The sequence below is a fragment of the Microcaecilia unicolor genome, chromosome 10 (genome assembly GCF_901765095.1).
Source record: "Microcaecilia unicolor chromosome 10, aMicUni1.1, whole genome shotgun sequence".
Classification (NCBI taxonomy): domain Eukaryota; kingdom Metazoa; phylum Chordata; class Amphibia; order Gymnophiona; family Siphonopidae; genus Microcaecilia; species Microcaecilia unicolor.
The window spans coordinates 180,218,417-180,231,649 of NC_044040.1; the positions used below are offsets into that span (position 1 = coordinate 180,218,417).

The 13,233-nt window shown below is 51.7% G+C and overlaps 1 protein-coding gene across 2 annotated transcripts in view; it reads right to left on the minus strand.

Moving 5' to 3' along the window:
• PFN2 (profilin 2) overlaps positions 1–13,233 on the minus strand; it is an 89,437-nt gene that overhangs the window by 34,930 nt on the left and 41,274 nt on the right. The gene's annotated exons all lie outside the window — the stretch shown is intronic.

Here is a 13,233-nt window from a genome sequence, read left to right on the forward strand (position 1 = left end):
TACAGCAGACCTTCCCCCCAGTCCAGTAGGAAGGCATCCAATGCCAGTCTGCCGGGGGCCTGAAGTCTGGAACAGAACTGAGGGACCTTGTGGTTGGCTCGAGATGCAAAGAGATCTACCAAGGGGGTGCCCCACACCTGGAAGATCTGGCGCACTACTCGGGAATTGAGCGACCACTCGTGAGGTTGCATAATCCTGCTCAACCTGTCGGCCAGACTGTTGTTTACGCCTGCCAGATATGTGGCTTGGAGCAACATGCCGTGACAACGAGCCCAGAGCCACATGCTGACGGCTTCCTGACACAGGGGGCGAGATCCGGTGCCCCCCTGCTTGTTGATGTAATACATGGCAACCTGGTTGTCTGTCTGAATTTGGATAATTTGGTGGGACAGCCGATCTCTGAAAGCCTTCAGAGCGTTCCAGACCGCTCGTAACTCCAGGAGATTGATCTGCAGATCGCGTTCCTGGAGGGACCAGCTTCCCTGGGTGTGAAGCCCATTGACATGAGCCCCCCACCCCAGAAGAGACGCATCCGTAGTCAGCACTTTTTGTGGCTGAGGAATTTGGAAAGGGCGTCCCAGAGTCAAATTGGACCAAATCGTCCACCAATACAGGGATTTGAGAAAACTCGTGGACAGGTGGATCTTCTAGATCCCCAGCAGCCTGAAACCACTGGGAAGCTAGGGTTCATTGAGCAGATCGCATGTGAAGGCGGGCCATGGGAGTCACATGAACTGTGGAGGCCATGTGGCCCAGCAATCTCAACATCTGCCGAGCTGTGATCTGCTGGGACGCTCGCACCCGCGAGACGAGGGACAACAAGTTGTTGGCTCGTCTCTGGGAGATAGGCACGAGCCGTCCGAGAATCCAGCAGAGCTCCTATTAATTCGAGTCTCTGTACTGGGAGAAGATGGGACTTTGGATAATTTATCACAAACCCCAGTAGCTCCAAGGAGGCGAATAGTCATCTGCATGGACTGTAGAGCTCCTGCCTCGGATGTGTTCTTCACCAGCCAATCGTCGAGATAGGGGAACACGTGTACTCCCAGCCTGCGAAGCGCCGCTGCTACTACAGCCAGGCACTTCGTGAACACTCTGGGCACAGAGGCGAGCCCAAAGGGTAGCATACAGTACTGGAAGTGACGTGTGCCCAGCTGAAATCGCAGATACTGTCTGTGAGCTGGCAGTATCGGGATGTGCGTGTAGGCGTCCTTCAAGTCCAGAGAGCATAGCCAGTCGTTTTCCTGAATCATGGGAAGAAGGGTGCCCAGGGAAAGCATCCTGAACTTTTCTTTGACCAGATATTTGTTCAGGGCCCTTAGGTCTAGGATGGGACGCATCCCCCCTGTTTTCTTTTCCACAAGGAAGTACCTGGAATAGAATCCCAGCCCTTCTTGCCCGGATGGCACGGGCTCGACCGCATTGGCGCTGAGAAGGGCAGAGAGTTCCTCTGCAAGTACCTGCTTGTGCTGGAAGCTGTAAGATTGAGCTCCCGGTGGGCAATTTGGAGGTTTGGAAACCAAATTGAGGGTGTATCCTTGCCAGACTATTTGGAGAACCCACTGGTCGGAGGTTATGAGAGGCCACCTTTGGTGAAAAACTTTCAACCTCCCCCCGACCGGCAGATCGCCCGGCACTGACACATTGATGTCGGCTATGCTCTGCTGGAGCCAGTCAAAAGCTCGTCCCTTGCTTTTGCTGGGGAGCCGAGGGGCCTTGCTGAGGCGCACGCTGCTGACGAGAGCGAGCGCGCTGGGGCTTAGCCTGGGCCGCAGGCTGTCGAGGAGGAGGATTGTACCTACGCTTACCAGAAGAGTAGGGAACAGTCTTCCTTCCCCCATAAAAACATCTACCTGTGGAGGTAGAAGCTGAAGGCTGCCGGCGGGAGAACTTGTCGAAAGCGGTATCCCACTGGTGGAGCTGCTCTACCACCTGTTCGACCTTCTCTCCAAAAATATTGTCCGCACGGCAAGGCGAGTCCGCAATCCGCTGCTGGATCCTATTCTCCAGGTCGGAGGCACGCAGCCATGAGAGTCTGCGCATCACCACACCTTGAACAGCGGCCCTGGACGCAACATCAAAGGTGTCATACACCCCTCTGGCCAGGAATTTTCTGCACGCCTTCAGCTGCCTGACCACCTCCTGAAATGGCTTGGCTTGCTCAGGAGGGAGCTTGTCCACCAAGCCCGCCAACTGCCGCACATTATTCCTCACGTGTATGCTCGTGTAGAGCTGGTAAGACTGGATTTTGGCCACGAGCATAGAAGAATGGTAGGCCTTCCTCCCAAAGGAGTCTAAGGTTCTAGAGTCCTTGCCCGGGGGCGCCGAAGCATGCTCCCTAGAACTCTTAGCCTTCTTTAGGGCCAAATCCACAACTCCAGAGTCATGAGGCAACTGAGTGCGCATCAGCTCTGGGTCCCCATGGATCCGGTACTGGGACTCGATCTTCTTGGGAATGTGGGGATTACTTAGAGGCTTGGTCCAGTTCGCCAGCAATGTCTTTTTGAGGACATGATGCATGGGTACTGTGGACGCTTCCTTAGGTGGAGAAGGATAGTCCAGGAGCTCAAACATTTCAGCCCTGGGCTCATCCTCCACAACCACCGGGAAGGGGATGGCCGTAGACATCTCCCGTACAAAGGCCGCAAAAGAGACTCTCGGGAGGAGAAAGCTGCCTTTCAGGGGAGGGAGTGGGATCAGAAGGAAGGCCATCAGACTCCTCGTCAGAGAAATATCCGATGTCCTCCTCCTCCTCCCACGAGGCCTCACCATCGGTATCAGACACAAGTTCATGAACCTGTGTCTGAAGCCGTGCCCGGCTCGACTCCGTGGAAACACGGCCAGGGTGTGAGTGTCGAGAGGTAGACTCCCTCACCGGCGAAGCTCCCTCCGCCGACGTCGTCGGGGAGCCTTCCTGGGAGGCGACCGCAGTCGGTACCGCAAGCGGCACCGATGTCTGAGACCTCACCCCGGGTAAGGGGCCAGCCGGCGCCTCACTCGACGGTACCGGTGGCGCAAGCACTCCCGGTACCAGAGGGGAAGGGCGCAACAGCTCTCCCAGGATCTCTGGGAGAACGGCCCGGAGACTCTCGTGCAGGGCGGCTGTGGAAAAAGACATGGAAGCCGATGCAGGTGTCAAAGTCAGAGTCTGTTCCGGGCGTGGAGGCTGTTCCGGGCTGTCCAAGGTGGAGCGCATCGACACCTCCTGAACAGAGGGTGAGCGGTCCTCCCGGTGCCGATGCCTACTGGGTGCCGACTCCCTCGGCGACCCGGAGCTCTCGGTACCGACGCGGGAAGGAGACCGCTGTCGATGCTTCTTTGACTTTTTCAAATGAAGCACGTCACCGGAGTTTCCCGGTACCAACGAGGAGGACGTAGAATCCAGCCGTTGCTTCCTTGGGGCCGAGGCCGAAGAAGGTCGGTCTCGGGGGGGCTGTACCACAGGAGCCCTCAGGGTAGGGGGAGACCCACCCGAAGGCTCACCGCCACCAGCAGGGGAATGGACAGCCCTCACCTGCACTCCAGTCGAAGCACCACCGTCCGACGACATCAGCACTAGTGGAGGTCCCGGTACCACCGACGCAGACGCAGCCTTCCAATGTCTCGGCCCCGACAATGCAGAGGGTCGATGCCTCGATGCAATCGATACAGTTGCAGCCGAGGGCGGAGGTCTTGACGCTGTCAACGTAGACGCACTCGATACTACCGGTGCCGATGCCGACGAAGAGCCCGAGAACAAAATGTTCCACTGGACCAATCTCGCTACCTGAGTCCTTTTCTGTAAAACGGCGCTAAGACTACAGGCCTGCAGGCGGTGCCCAGCCCCCAGACACTGAAGACACGACGCGTGCCTATTAGTGAGCGAGATTACCCGAGCGCACTGGGTGCACTTCTTGAAGCCGCTGGGAGACTTCGATGACATGGGCGGAAAAATCACACCGGCGAAATCAAAACTCGTTATTGCGGTAAGGCACCAAAAAGAGGGGGGAGAAAAAACTCGACCCGAGGCCTCAAAAGGGCCTACCCCGAACACGAAAGAAAACTTACAACAGGGTCAAAAGCTGGAAATACGGGAAGGGGAAAAAGACCGAAAGGCCCTTCTCCGAAATCCCTTTTTTTTTTTTGTTAAACGAAAGTCAAAAGACACGCGAGGGTCAACTTTAGGGGCGCGAACAGCGCAAACACGACCGTACCGAGCGCGGACAAAAGAAGACTGACGAACACGAGCCGGTTCGGCGGGAAGACTGCCACGCATGCGCATCGGCGCGCGAGGTCTAGCAAAGGCCTTTGCTAGTGAAGTTTCCGATTGGAGGGGCTGCCGTGGACGTCACCCATCAGTCAGAACAAGCAGCCTGCTTGTCCTCGGAGAATAAAGGATGTACATTATCCCCTTCAACTTCTAAGCAGCTTGTAGAGCCAAGGAAAACACAATTTGAAGTGCCTGTATACAAATGGTAGAAGCAGCCTAAAAAATAAGATGGGAGAATTAAGAGTACATAGCACTAAATGATGACTTACATATAATAAGCATCTCAGAGACTTTGTGGGAAAAGGACAAGTCAATGGACACAGTTAACAGGGTTATCGCAATGATAGGAGGATCAAACTGGGGGGGGGGGGGGGGGGGGAACACGCTATATGTTAAAGAATGAATTGAGTCAAATAAAAAAACATTCCACATGAAACAGATAGTGTGGAATCATTATGGATTAAGGGAACGAGTATTCTTATAGGCCTGTACTACCGTCTGCCGGGTCAGACAAATGAAGTAATGTTTACAGAGATTAGGAAAGCTGGCAAATTAAGACGCTATAATAGTGGGTGATTTCAATTACCAAAAATTATATCTAATTCTACAAAATATATGCCTGGTATTCGAAGGTGTGTCTTGTAAGTTTCAATGAAGAGCTGGTGGAGGAAAAAAAAAAAAAAATAGACGACGACTTCAGAATTCACGTAGATGCCTCAATTTGAAGGAAACACACTTCTTGAACAGAGAGGACTCATCACTATCATAAGTCTCCCAAAAAACTCCACATCCAATTTTATATTCATGAAACAGCTACATAACCACCTTTCAACAATACCTGAAGGGACAAGACTCAATTTTATAGTGAAAGTATATGTGAAAATGTTACTTATCTTGGATGACGGAATATTCTTCTTCTCCAGTGTACTATTCACATTAATAATGCTCTCAATAATGCGAATAGTACACTGGAGAAGAATATTATTTTGTCATCCAAGATAAGTAACATTTTCACATATACTTTCACTATAAAACAGTCTCATCCCTTCAGGTATTGTTGAAAGGTGGTTATGTAGCTGTTTCATGAATATAAAATTGGATGTGGAGGTTTTTTTTTTTTTTTTGGAGACATGATTAATGAGTCCTCTCTATTCAAGAAGTGTGTTTCCTTCAAATTGAGGCATCTCCGTGAATTCTGAAGTCGTCATTTTTTTTTTTTTTTTTCCTCCACCAGCTCTTCATTGAAACTTACAAGACACCCCTTCGAATACCAGGCATATTTGTATAGAATTATTAGTTATAATTTTTGGTACTGAATTCTACAGATTCTAACATTAAGTTTGATTTCAATTACCCCAATATTGACTGGATAAATGTAACATCAGGGACTGCCAGGGACAAACATTTCTAGATGTAATAAACGACTGCTTCTTGGAGCAACTGGTCCAGGAACCAACAAGAGGGGGAGCTATTTTGGATCTCGTCCTTGGTGGCATGCATGGCTTAGTGCGAGGGTTGGTGTTGGGTTCCCTGGGAAACGGTGATAACAACAATCAAGTTTGAGCTACTATCTGGGATGAACCCACAAACGTAATCTACTGTAGCTGCATTTAGTTTTTGAAAGGGCAACTATAATAAAATGAAGAAACTGGTTAAAAAACTAAAAGGATCGGTTCCTAAGATTAGGACACTAAAATCAGGCGCGGAGGCTATTCAAAAATACCATCTTGGAAGCATAAACCAGATGCATTCTATGCATCTGCAGAAGGTGATGGAAAGAAGAGAAAATGACAGCTGGCATGGTTAAAAGGTGAAGTAAAAAAAGAGGCTATACCAAAAGATTGTCCTTCAAAGAACAGAAAAAGGCCCCAAATGAAGAAACGCAACAACATAAGCCCTGGTAAGTCAGATGCAAAGTATTAACAAAGAAGGCCAAGACAGAATATGAAGAGAAACTTGCCATAGGCTAAAACTCACAGTATCAACTTTTTCAGGTACATCAGAAGCAGAGAGCATGCAAGGGAATCGGCAAGACCATTAGATCACAAAGGAGCAAAAGGGGCACTCAGGGCGGACAAGGCCATAGCTGAGAAACTGAATGAATTCTTGAAGACGTAACAGATATCATCTGCCTGTACCGGAAATGGTTTTCAAGGGTGATGATGCGGAGGTACTGAAAAATCTCTGCGAACCTGGAAGATGTACTGAACCAAATTGACAAGATGATTTTTTTACGGTTCATGGGATGATCCGGGAAATTACAGACTGGTAAGCCTGACATCAGTGCAAGGCAAAACAGTGAAAGTAATCAAGAAAAATAAAATTACAGAACACAAACATGGTTTAATGGGACAGTCAGCATGGGTTCAGCCGAAAGAAATCTTGCCTCACCAATTTCCATCATTTCTTTGAAGGTGTGAACAAACATGTGGCTAAAGGTGAGCTGTTGATGTAGAGTGTATCTAGATTTTCAGAAAGCTTTTTGCAAAAGCTCAAGAGAGACTCCTGAGAAAAGGGAAAATTAGGTTCTTACCTTGGTAATTTTCTTTCCTTTAGTCACAGCAGATGAATCCATTAACTGATGGGTTGTATCCGCCTACCAGCAGGTGGAGATAGAGAACACTGAAAAACCATAGTGCCACGGCTAGCCCCAACTGCCTTCAGTATTTGAGATTTCCAAAGCACAGTGAACCATAAAGGTAGAATAACAAAACTTTCCTCACAACGAACAAACGCCCCAGAACAGGAGCAATAACCATACACAAAGGAGGGATGAAAACCTCCTGTAGTAGAACATCATGTAGAAATTGAGAACTGGTATCCAATTTCTCCCAATGAGATCTATATCTGCATGAAAGATCTGAACAAAAAACAAGTCAGACAGGGAGGGATCATGGATTCATCTGCTGTGACTAAAGGAAAGAAAATTACCAAGGTAAGAACCTAATTTTCCCTTCCTTGTCATCAGCAGCAGATGAATCCATTAACTGATGGGATGTACAAAAGCAATCCCTACTTAGGGTGGGAACAGGCCACACCGCGAGCAAGCACTTGTGCTCCAAAAATAGCATCCTGCTTCGATGCAACATCCAGCCTATAATGCCGGACAAATGAGAGCTGAGAAGCCCAAGTAGCAGCACTACAGATCTTTTGAAGAGAGAGTGCACCCGTTTCAGCCCACGAGGAGGAAATCGCTCTCGTGGAATGCACCTTTAAACACTTCATGCGGAGACCGAGCTGAAAGCAGATACGCAGAAACAATGACTTCCTTGAGCCAACGGGTTATAGTGGCCTTAGACGCCGGGCCTCCACGCCGAGGACCTGACAAGACGACAAAAAAGGCGATCAGAAGTCCCGAAGTCATTTGACATCTGTAGATACTGCAACAGCGCCCTGCGGACATCCAGAAAATGTAACTGCCCAAAGGAGTCCGGGAACTCTTCCCTAGAAAAGGAAGGAAGAAAAATGGGCTGGTTCAGGTGAAACGCTGAAACCACCTTAGGCAGGAAGGAAGGCACTGTACGTACCTTTACTCCGGACTCCGAGAATTGCAGAAAAGGGTCCCAACAGGACAGCGCCTGCAGCTCAGACACTCGTCTAGCCGATGTAATGGCCACCAAAAAGACTGTCTTGAGTCATATCCTTCTCCGAAGCTCGCTTAAGCGGCTCGAAGGGTGAACACTGAAGAGCCTTCAACACCAGCCCCAGGCCGGACAGGGCAACCGGAGAGGAGGACGGAGCCTAAGCACCCCTCTGAGAAATCGGGATTGTCCGGATGAGCAGCAAGGGACAAGCCAGCGACTTTCCCTCAACAGCATGATAATGCTGCCACTTGCACCCACAGGGAATTGTAAGCCAGGCCTTTTTGTAAGCCCTCCTGCAAAAAATCCAGCACTGTTGAGACTGTAACCCGCGTGGGTGTGATCACCTTTGAAACACCCCACGCCTCAAATTTGTGCCAGATCCGAGCATAAGCTGCAGAGGTGGACCGCTTGCAGGCCTGCAAGAGAGTGGAGATGACCTTGTTAGAGTAGCCCTTGTCTCTCAATTGCGCCCTCTCAATAGCCAGGCCGTAAGACCAAATCGGCAGGGATCCTCCATAGACACCGGACCCTGAACCAACAGGTTCGGCACCAGGGACAAATGCACCGGAGCATCCAACAACATCCGGCGGAGATCCGCATACCACGGACGCCTTGGCTAATCTGGAGCGATGAGAATCACCAGACCTTGGTGCTGTCGAATCCGCAGTAGGATTCGTCCTATCAAGGGCCAAGAAGGGAACACATACAGGAGCTCCGAGGGTCAGGGTTGAGCCAGAGCATCCAACCCCGCTGAGTGAGGATCTCTCCTCCTGCTGAAAAAGCGAGGTACTTTGGCGTTTGCACATGAAGCCATTAGATCCATTCCGGGAGTCCCCCATTTGGCACAAATCTGAAGAAAAACTATGCCAGTTCCCATTCCGCCGGGTCGATTTGATGCCTACTGAGAAAATCGGCTTGCACATTGTTCTGACCTGCTATGTGAGTGAGCTGCTGACAGAAGCTGCAGGTGGAGCTCGGCCCAGTGGCAAATCTGAGCGGCCTTCGCGGCCAGGGCCCTGCACTGAGTGCCGCCCTGACGATTTATGTATGCCACCGCTGTCGTGTTTTCTGACATAACCCAGACAGCAAGCCTCTTCAGAGTCTTTTGAAAGGCCATAAGAGCCTGGAATATCGCTCTCAGTTCCAAACGACTGATGGACCACTCCGCTTCCACAGGTGTCCACAGACCCTGAGCATAGCTTCCTTGGCAATGCGCTCCCCAGCCTAGAAGGCTGGCATCTGTTATCACCAGGCACCAGGAAGGAAGCGCCAGAGGCAGTCCTTGGCACAGAATCCTTTCAGAGAGCCACCACTCCAAACTGAGCCAGGGCGCGGGGAGCAATGTTAGTCTGCATTGATATTCCTGGGACATCGGAGACCATTGTTGAAGCAGGGCAATCTGCAGAGGCCTCATATGTGCTCTCGCCCAAGGCACCACCTCCAAGGTGGCCGTCATCGACCCCAGCAGCTAGACAAAAGTCCCAAGCTCGCGGGTGAGGCATCAGCAGGAGCAGACGGACCCGATTCTGAAGCTTGCATGGTTAAAATGGAGAAAGACCAACCCCGATGCCATGTCGAACTGGACCCCAATACTCGAGGGACTGAGAAGGGGGGGGGGGTCAGGTGACTTTTGGGTATATGGACCACCCAGCCTAGCGCCTGCAAGACTGCCACCACTCTGGCTGTGGCAAGACGACTCTCTGTTGCCGAGTCCGCTCTGATGAGCCAGTCGTCGAGATAAGGGTGAACTCTGATACCCTCTTGCCTGAGACAAGCAGCTACTACCACCATTACCTTGGAAAAGGTATGGGGAGCTGTGGCTAGGCCGAAAGGCAAGGCCTGAAACTGGAAATGCTTTCCCAACACTGCAAAGCGGAGGAACCGCTGGTGTGGAGGCCAGATAGGAATGTGCAAATAAGCTTCTTTTAGGTCCAGAGATGTGAGAAACTCTCCTGGCTGTACTGCCGCAATGACGGAGCACAGGGTTTCCATGCGAAAATGTCGTACTCTGAAAGCCTCGCTTACTCTTCGTAAGTCGAGGATCGGCCTGAAAGACCCGCCTTTGAGGCACGACAAAATTAATGGAATAGCGGCCGCAGCCGCGTTCGGCAGCAGGCACCGGGATCACTGCTCCGAGGTGCAGCAAGACTTGTAAGGTCTACTCTACCGCCGCCCGTTTTACGGCAGTGCCACATCGGGACTCCACAAACACGTCTCTCATCGGGGCACCGAATTCCAGTCGGTAACCTTCTCTGATCAGGTCCAGGACCTACTGATCTGAGGTAATCTTGGTCCACTCCTCTAGAAAGAGGGAAAGACGTCCTCCTATTGCAGGCAAGAAGGAGTGAACCGGCGTCTCATCATTGTGGAGGACGCCCATGAACTCCTGGCCTTGAACCGGTCCCTGCGGAATGTTTGTCCGAGCGAAAGGAGTTCCTCTGCTGAAAACGGGCACATTGAGAAAACCCAGCAGAGCGCCCCGGGCGACACCTGCGAGCTTCACGGAAGCTAGGTCTGGAAGAGGAGGGAAACACAGAACCCTTGAAAGAAGGCCTCGGCCTATCCTCAGGTAACCTCTGGGGTTTAGATTCACCCAGGTCTTTCACAATCTTCTCCAATTCCTCTCCAAATAACAGGAGGCCCCGAAATGGTAGCCTCACCAGCCTTGCTTAGAAGCCATGTCAGCCGCAGCCAAAGAAGGCGGCGGGTGGACACCACCACAGACAGCTGTTTAGCCGAAGCTCTGACCAGAGCATACAGGGCGTCAGCCAAAAATGACAGGGTCGACTCCATCCGCGGAGCAACCTCCGAAAGGGGGCCCACACCATCGGCGGGCTGTTCCACCGCCTGCTGTAGCCAGGAAAGACATGCCCGGGCTGCATAGGAACTGCAAATAAGACACCCTCAAGGCAAGGCCCGCAATTTCAAAGGACCGCTTCAGCACGGACTCCAGCCACCGGTCCTACATGTCTCTCAAAGCAACTCCTCCCTCTACTGGGAGAGTGGTCTTTTTTGTCACCGCCATGACCAATGCATCCACTTTAGGCATCTCCAAGGGGGCCAAGTGCTCCTCAGGCAGAGGGTAAAGCTGACTCATAGCCCTAGCCACTTTCAAAGGCCAATCGGGGTCAGACCATTGAGCAGAAATAAGCTCTTGGATGGAAACATGCACAGGAAAGGCCCGTGTAGGCTTCTTAGTACTCGCCATTCTAAGATTAACAGAGGAGGAGTCGCCTTCAGCAGGATCAATCGAGAGGGCCTGCAAGGCGTCAGTAATGAGAGCTGGCAGCTTGTCGCAGTGAAAAATTCGGACCGCATTGGGATCATCCAACTCCAGTGGCAAACAGGCACCCTCCTCTGGATCATCCGTCCCTGACGGTCTGCCAGATCCCTCAGACTCTCCACAGCCCGACCACGGGGGGGGGGGGGGGGGGGGGAGAGGATATGCGCCACTTTCAGACGGGGAATTTACCAGTCTATGTTTAGCGTGTTTCCAACGCTCGGGGGAGGAAATAACCTCTGAAGTCATCCCCAGGGCATCAACACCCGAAGAGAAGCCAGGAGGCAACGCAGTGTCATACACCTGCGGCAGAGCTCTTTTCAGCATAAAAGCCTTATGCATTAAAAGCACAAACTCGGGGGGGGGGGGGGGGGGGGAGGGGGACCTCACCCTGACCCTCCGCCTCCGAATTAGGAGAAACGGATGTAGGAGCTCCTCTGGTAGCCTCTAAACGAGGCGTCCCCCTTCACTCAGACTCCTCTGCAACTGTGAGGATCGAGGCATGCGGCGCTTCCAAAATGGCGCCCGCTGCCAGCTCCATCGAGCAGCAAGAAACATCGCTCGGCATGCTCAAACTAGCGTGAGCGTCTAAGGAGCAAGTTTTACACAGCCCCGCTGCTGATCTGTGTTTACCACAACGGGAGTAGCGCTTAACTCCTTCAGCAGCCATCGTCCGTTTTTTTTTCACAGGACGGGAATATAGCAATAAAATGGTGGCTTTGTGCCAAAACTTACCCCGATCGGAACGGCGTCCGCGGGACCTCCCCGGAGGAGCTGGGCACCACTCTCACCTCAGACCAAGTCAACGAGCTCCGGTCAAGCTGCACAGAACCAGAATCACTGGAAAAAAAAAGCGTGCTTTTTTTTTTTTTACGCTGTGAGGAAAGTTGGAGGCAGGCAGCAACAGAGGGACTCCGGGAGGCGGGAAGGAACAGGTAAGGCAGGGAAAAGGTGAGCCTGTATGCCTTTAAAGTGGGCACCACCAGCCACAACACCCCTGCCCAACTGGCAAAGCACAGGAGCCACCCCAGGCAGTCTGAAATCCAGGAGCTGATCAAGCTACATCCACACCTGCTGGGAGATAGAGAAATACTGAAGGCAGTTGGGGCTAGCTGTCCTAGAGGCACTATGGTCTTTCAGTGTTCTCTATCTCCACTTGCTGGTAGACAGATACAACCCATCAGTTAATGGATTCATCTGCTGCTGACGACAAGGAACGAACGCTGATGAGGCCAAAGGGGGATGTGAAAATACGTCGTCTTGAGATTCAGAGCAGTGAGGTATTAGCACAGGAATCCAAGAAGGCCGACCCTGTCGTGCCAGAACAAACTGCACAATTGGGTGGGAAATCCAACTCTCCATCCACGTCAACCCTGTGATTTCCACTCAGCCTTGGCAAACACGTTCTGCCCCTCTCTGTACCAGCCTGCCACCGCAATAAAGGAGTACAAGCGGGACACTGTCTCGAGGGAGACTCACATCTAGCAAGCAGCCCTTCACCGCCTCTGACCGGCGCCACCATCCCTCAAACCAGAGGAACCACGGTACTCACCAGCCCCATACTCAGACAACGTAAAGATCCCTCCTGCGATGCTGACAGCAGAAAGTTCCCTTCAAGCACTCAGAAGGAGACTATCCAAAATAGGCGCAGCAGGAGGGGAGAGGGAGGGCAGTACCACCAGGTACTCCTACCAACCCCACTCAACTGCACCAGAGCTCTAGTGCAGGAGAAGCAGCACCCAAAGTCAGCTAAGACACCCCCAACATAGGAGATGTGGGGGGAAAAAAAAAACTCCAAACATCTTCCACCTGCTGGAGATAGAGGCTACTGAGAGGCTTTCACTGAGCACTGGCTCTTAGAGGGCACTGAATTTCACTGCCCCCATCTTCAGCTGCTGGCAGTGTCAACCCACAAGTCCTGGATTGATTTGTGCTACGCTAAGGAAATCATACCTCTTCTGATCCCCCAATTCCTTAAGTTGAATCAGCAGAGGAAGACCTGGCTGCCTTCAGGTATCCAAGCCTGTAGTCCGCCCCAATAGGAAATTGGATGTAACACCTCTCAAGCTGGGCCCAGGAGCAGCACCAACCATACCAGTTTAAAGCCAGCTACACAGAAA